This window comes from Macrobrachium nipponense, chromosome 35 (assembly GCF_015104395.2).
Source record: "Macrobrachium nipponense isolate FS-2020 chromosome 35, ASM1510439v2, whole genome shotgun sequence".
Classification (NCBI taxonomy): domain Eukaryota; kingdom Metazoa; phylum Arthropoda; class Malacostraca; order Decapoda; family Palaemonidae; genus Macrobrachium; species Macrobrachium nipponense.
The window spans coordinates 53,499,678-53,506,740 of record NC_061096.1 but is presented as its reverse complement, the minus strand read 5'-3'; positions in this window follow the sequence as shown (position 1 = coordinate 53,506,740).

Genomic DNA, 7,063 nt, shown 5'->3' with positions numbered 1-7,063 from the left:
CGGGAACAGTAATCAGCGCATAATGGTACTTCTGCTTTAAATTTCAGTTAGTTTGTCGATCATACTCCATAATTAATTTAGTATGCTGACGAAACGAAAACACAGAAATACATTAATTCAAAGCCAAGTAAGTCGTTACAAGTTAGAATGCATGCCTCCAGTTAAAAAATATTTTATAAACTGAAAATAATATTAAAACAATCAGGCAATGATATCTAAATTAAGGTATACCTGCTTATGACTTCTAATAAATAACACTGCAAAGAGAATGCAGTTTGTTCCTTAAATATCGAGTATCGTAAAGCGATAAATGCATAAGTAAATAAATAAAATAGGTAGCATAAAACTACCCAGGAAGCTGTACTTGAATTGAAGGAAGGATGAATCTTCAGTCCACGTGAGTCGAAGCATTTCCTTCAACAACGTGAAGGAAATAACACATGACTCAGATCCCACCCACTCATGTTTTTTCCCTTCTCTCACGTCATTAAAACTAACTGAACCCAAGTTTACTTACAAACGAGAGTTCACTCAACTGCCGTTACCACTAGAGTGACTAGACCATGACCACAAAGCTATATAATGGCTGTTGGTCTTACTCACGGAATGATGTTTTATGACGAACCAAAAGTCGCCGACATGTTGTGATGTGTTTGCGACACAAGGCGAAGGCGAGATAGAATGCTATAGTTGACGATCAGTTAACGATCGGTCAAGGTTGAAGGTTGTAAACATACGCGGCCTTCGAGTGAGTATTTGGGGGGCTGCCCCCCACCCGCTCGCCTCCCGAGCCATAATCATCCTTCGACCTTTCCGCGAGAACGGAGTTTTTTTTTTTTTTTTTTTTTTCCTTAGTGACTCAGGTTAGCTTGTAATGAGTCACACGTTCGAAAGCAGTTCCAAATCACTCTTCGCTCTCCCGAGTCTTTTCCAAAGAATTATAATATTAATAATACGGTCTTTATTTCTACATTTTAATACAATAATAATAATAGTGATAATATTAATGCTTTTATTTACGTAAATTAATACAATGGTAATAATAATGATGATAATATTAATGCTTTCATTTACGTATTTTTATACAACAGTAAAAATAATGATAATAACAGCGTCTTTACTTCCACGCATTAGTTTACAATAAGGCCTTTATTTCCACATTTTACAACAAAAATAATAACAATGATAATAATAATGCTTTTATTTGCGTATTTTAATACAACGCTAATAACGATTTTAATAATAACAGCGTCTTTACTTCCACATTTTAGTTTACAGTGGGTATTAATTTTCCTACATGGCATAAATACGAATACAATCATTCTTCCAATGATACAGTGAAAAAACCAATATTAAACCGCTGTTCTCTGGGGAGAGATGGTCATCGAACAACAAGACCGTATGGTGCCTCTGATAAAAAAACTTATGATGCCTTGGATAAAGAAAACTTATGGTGCCTAAGGTAAAAAAAACTTATGGTGCCTAGGATAAAGAAAACTTATGGTACCTTAGGTAAAAAAAATTTTATGGTGCCTAAGGTAAAAAAAACTTATGGTGCCTTAGGTAAAAAAACTTATGGTGTCTTGGATAAGAAAAAACTTATGGTGCCTTTGATTAAAAAAAAAACTTATGGTGCCTTTAATTAAAAAAAGCGTATAGTGCCTCTGATAAAAAAAACTTATGTTGCCTTGGATAAAAAGAACTTATAGTGCCTCTGATAAAAAGCTTATGGTGCCTTTCATTAAAAAAGCCTATGGTGCCTCTGATAAAAAAAACTTATGTTGCCCTTCATAAAAAAAAACTAATAGTGCGTTTGATAAAAAAAAAAAACTTGTGGTAAATTTGATAAAAAAAAAACTTATGGTGAATTTGATAAAAAAAAAACTTATGGTGAATTTGATAAAAAAACTTATGGTGAATTTGATAAAAAAAAACTTATGATGCCTTTGATAAAAAAACTTATGGTGCCTTTCATTAAGAAAAGCTTATGGTGGCTCTGATAAAAAGAACTGTGTATATATAAACTGAACAAATTAATTAAGGAGCCCGTACTAGCGTGAGGTCATCGGAATCTAACATAACAACAATAACAGCTGCAGCGAGACATTCTTGCAGGCTGACCTTTCTAAAGAGGAAAACTTAATCAGGACGGTGGCATTACACATGTACTTGTTTTCGGATAACTAGGTATGTGTTTTTGCAACTCTTAGTAATGTATGGCCAGCAGCTCGTTCAGTTTAGGAAACTGATCTCTCTCTCTCTCTCTCTCTCTCTCCTCTCATCTCTCCTCTCTCTCTCTCTCTCTCTCTCTCGTGCGCACACGAACCCACATGCAATAACTGATGGCCCTGCCAACCGCGAACGAGAAGAAATAAATGAAATTCGAGCCATACGCACGAACGAGATCTTGTTTATCCTCGATCCCCAGATCAAGATAGACCTTTTCGGTGTCATCTGGAACAGCCACATATCACACTGCAGGTAGGAAGTGACATTGGAACAAGTAAACGAAGGAGCGTGGCTCCATCAGTCCTTCGGATGTGATAAGCTGGCCCCATAGGGACCTGAACTTTGTTTATGTAGCAAATCGATCTTAGATGAACAGTCCACAATCGAGTCGGTTACATAATTGTGTAATCACGTTTTCCTTAGATAAGTTTTGTTTTTTAGTTTTTATTTGACTCGAGTTTTGAAGGAGGTAACCTTGCATACCATACTGCGCTTTAGGAGATGTAGACATGAAAAGGAAACAGGAAATATTACTGAAGAGTTTCATCAGAATCTAGTGTAGGATGTCGTACATTCTCGTGGGTTGTTTGTAAGAGAGAGGATACTCTATTTTTTTTTTTTTTTTTTTTTCATTATTATTAGAATTTCCTCCCCAAAAGAAGTCTAGTCGTACTCGGTTTCAGTGTTCTTTGAAGAAATTGTAGTTTTCTCGTATTAAAGCGGGAAATTTCTTCTGCTTTGCTAAACACTGATAATGATAATTTGTAACAAGAGACTCGCCTAATGCTTTATGTAGGATCTGGAAACTTCCGTAAAATCAACAACAGCAACAAAGCAAATGAAAGAAATAAGGATTAGATGTTCGTATATTTAATCTGTCTTTCCCTGAGCATAACTGAACTGCCTGCAGCTGCCTCAACATATATTTTTAGATTAGGAGTCATGCACACGAAAACCTATGTAGCAAAAGAATGCTGTTTTTGTTATAGTATTTATTTACCGTGTGTCTCTTTTGTTTTTTTACTTTATTCTTGTTCCGCGTTCGTGTTTTGGTTACTGAAATTCGAGAAAGTAGCGGAGATAAAAACGGGAAAAGTTTTAAGGTTATAGTAATGACTTTGTTTGTGCGCTCAGTATCCTTTATTTTATCATATGAATCTCCCTGTTATTTGCTTTCTTACTTGGATCCAATTTTGAAGTCTTAGTTTAATTAAAAATGAAAGCTAGAATTTGGCTATCTCGTAAATTTGTGGTATTAGCATAGGTTGTTAATATTATATATGAAATAAAGTATAAGATGTTGCGAGTGATTAAAATTTATCATGATGGAGAATGACTACTATGAGATTCAGGGCCTCTGTAACACGGTTTTTTCGCAATAACTTTTTATCTATGCATTTCATAAATATAACGCTTATTCAGAAAACATATTATATCAACACATAAATTTTGAGTGTATTCTGCACTACGTAGGTTGAATAAATTTGGTACTTATAATGTAAAAGTGACCTTTTTTTGAAGACGGGCCAACTTACTCAGAGAAAAGGTTTCGAACGCACTCGTTACGTAACTTATGACATCATTTCTTCCCTCTTTCTCGATGGATGATTGGCTATACGTAACGAAGGCTAAACCTCTGGCAACAATGATATACAAATTTAAATACAAGCAAAGCAGTACACCTTTATGAACTCTGGAACCTCCCCACTGATAATTGTCATAATGAACAAACCAACAAAATATGTTAATAAATACAAAAACACTTTGATTATTAGTCTAACTCCCAAAATAAGTTTCCAAAGAAATTACAGTCTACTTTATAGGTCACGATCAGATTGACAAGATGTAGGGAATAGTTGGTAATTACCAAAAACATAGTAGACAAGCTTGATTTGATAACTGCTATATCCAATGTCCAGCAATTTTTATTTATTGGCTATCTACCTATTTACTGAAAAAAATAGCCGGTACCGTATATTGGCTTTAAACCTTCACCAATAATTATCGTCAGAATGGTGACTTCATGAGGCTCCACCCACTTTCGCCTCGTTATAATTCAGGATAACACTGAAGGCTACCATGGGCATTGTTGGATTAGAAAATTTAACTTCTGGCTATAAAAACTAATTTCTCGAGTAGTTGTACGAAGTGCTAAATGATCCTCAAGGATCCCAGCAGTTTGTCTAAACGTTTAATTCATGTATATTACTGCTATACTGTTGCGGCACTACTGCTACAGTAGTATTACTACGCTAGCACTGATACCCCACCCACATCTATGTATCGTTCCGCCATTCATAAAATCTTTGGGTTTCAGAGCCGATGGCATTTCTGTCTGGTGGATGGGCGGGGCAACATTTAGTCAAAAGGTGTTTGTTTATCTTGCTTACGTAATGAATGTTTTTCGACTCTTGGCTCGTAATCATTGGCCATGGCGTCGGCTAGATCATTTTTACTCTATAAAAATCAAAACTATCGGGTTTAGGTTATTGATAATGCTGACAAAATTTTTGTGTGGTTGTAAAATATACATATGTCAACTTTCAGCTACATCCGATGCTTTGACAAGGAGCAACTTCCAAAAAACCGTGTTACAGAGACCCTGAATCTCATAGTAGTTTGGCGTAAAAGTGGACCCGAGAAAAGGGTGTGTTATGTCTCCGGGGCTTTTCAGTATCTTTATAGAAGGCAAGTTGCTATGGAGACGGAGAAAGGACAATAGATGTAGGAGTAACGTTGTGGGATAAGAAACTTTAACATGGTTGATGTTTACAGATGATCAAGCGCTTAAGTGGAGATGGTGAAAACAAACTGCAGAAACATTTGAAAGTGTTTGAAAATGCTTGCGAGAAAAGACAGTTTAGTGCAAAGGTGAGCAAGCATAAGGTTTTGATGAACAAACGAAAGTAGGAAGATGAAGTAATGTAAGTGATATAAGTATTTGAGAATCAGTATGAAGGTTGATGATAGAATGAGAGATGAGGAGAGTGACGGACCAGGCACAGCAACAAAGGAAGTAGGCTGTTTGGAAAAGATTAGGAAGAAGCTCATATTGGCAATGGCAGCCAAGGTTTTAATTTTATGAAGAGATTCTTGAAAGCGAATTGCATAGTTGAATTCGAATAAAAAAAGAAAAAGACAGGTCAAATGTTGAAATGAACTATTTGCGTAGTATGTGCAGCATGAAGAGATAAATGGACGAGTAATGGGGAGATATGATGAATTGGCACAATAGTAAATGTAACTAGAAAAGCATGGTGCATTGAATTGTAGAACTGATTTGTGCCAGAGAGTCCCAGAGTATCCACAAATCCAGAAAGAAAGAGGAAGACTCACAAGGCACAAAGAAGTCTATGGGCTGCATCCTACCAATTGTTTAAACTTATTCCTACTCTCGGTAATTTTCATTAAATACTAAAATATGTTAAGCAGAAGAAAATGGCATGCATTAAAAAGAAAGCTCAAAGCAAGAAATTACAATTTAACTGGTAAAGTTAAGCGCGTTTCTATGAGACATTAAAGGCACGTTATGTGGTAAAATTTTCAAGTAAAATGCTTATGATGAAATTATTAAAATCGGTAGAGTGATGTAGGAAACATTACAGTTCCTCCTGAAAAGGATATTTTCAGTTATAGAAGAAATGATCTTACATTCAGGATTCTTTAAAGGCAAACTACTAGCAAGTGATTATAAAACGAAGCTTATTCTTTGTTCATCAAGGATTCTGGAAACGTAATGTTTTAGCCATCGTTGTAGTCATGTTACTGACAGGTAAACTTGCTTTTGAACCTTAAAACTGCTAAGGGTTGGTTTAGTCTCTGACCAATGTGAGGCTTTTCCTACCATATAGATACACTGGAAATTTGTTTTACCAAGGCAAAGGCTACGGATTTCCTTATTCCATCTGGCATTTTACTACTGGCCTTAAGCCTATGTTGGAGACGTCACATACCAATTTTATTGGCAAATTCATTTGGTAGTGCGCTAGCAATGTGGTTAAAGTTATCTCTGTATTGATTCTTTCAAACGATTTGTCCAATTTCATTGAACATCCTTATTCATAAAATCATACAGTCTATCTATCATTCTGCAGCTTGAACTAGATTTTCACTACCGCCCTTTTTTCTCAGGTTATGCCCTACCAAAGTCAGACGGAGTCGTTTTTCTCGAGGTACCATCGTCGAAAAAGACAACAGTCGTCATGGTGAGTAATAATACTTTTTTGTGTTGTTGGAGTAAGCAGACCTTATGCCTGAACAGGGCTTCACTTAAGAGCAGTCCGTAGCGTAACGTTCCGAGATCTTTGTTGATAGTTATTTCAACCCGTGTATCATGTCGTCAGGTTCAGTTAGAATATCTTTAAGCATATCATTAGGATTAATAAAATATTTAATGTAAACAATAGGCTCTGAAGTTCTCCTGATATGGAAAACATAGTCTGTTTTAAGGAAATTGTCTTATCGTTAATCAATGGCAGAGTTACACAAAGAGTTACGTTTTCTATTATTATGAAAGGAGTTACTAAAAACGAATTTTACCGTGAACTCATTTAAATGACCATTCTGAAATATAGTACTATTGACTGCCTAGTTTTATTGATGTAACTGAGAAAATTTGTATATATCTCTGGGTATGTGCATAAAAAATAAAGCATTGTACATTTATGTAATAGATAATTCTATAAGCAATTACCAAAAGCTCATGATAAGTAGTTAAATGATACTTCTCAAAGTATCACACTTTTTCCAGAAAGCAGAAGAAAATCCCTACGCAAATACAGTCGCTGGGCAGTTAAAGTTTTCCAGTTGTTCTTTTGTACTTATCTTTTATTTT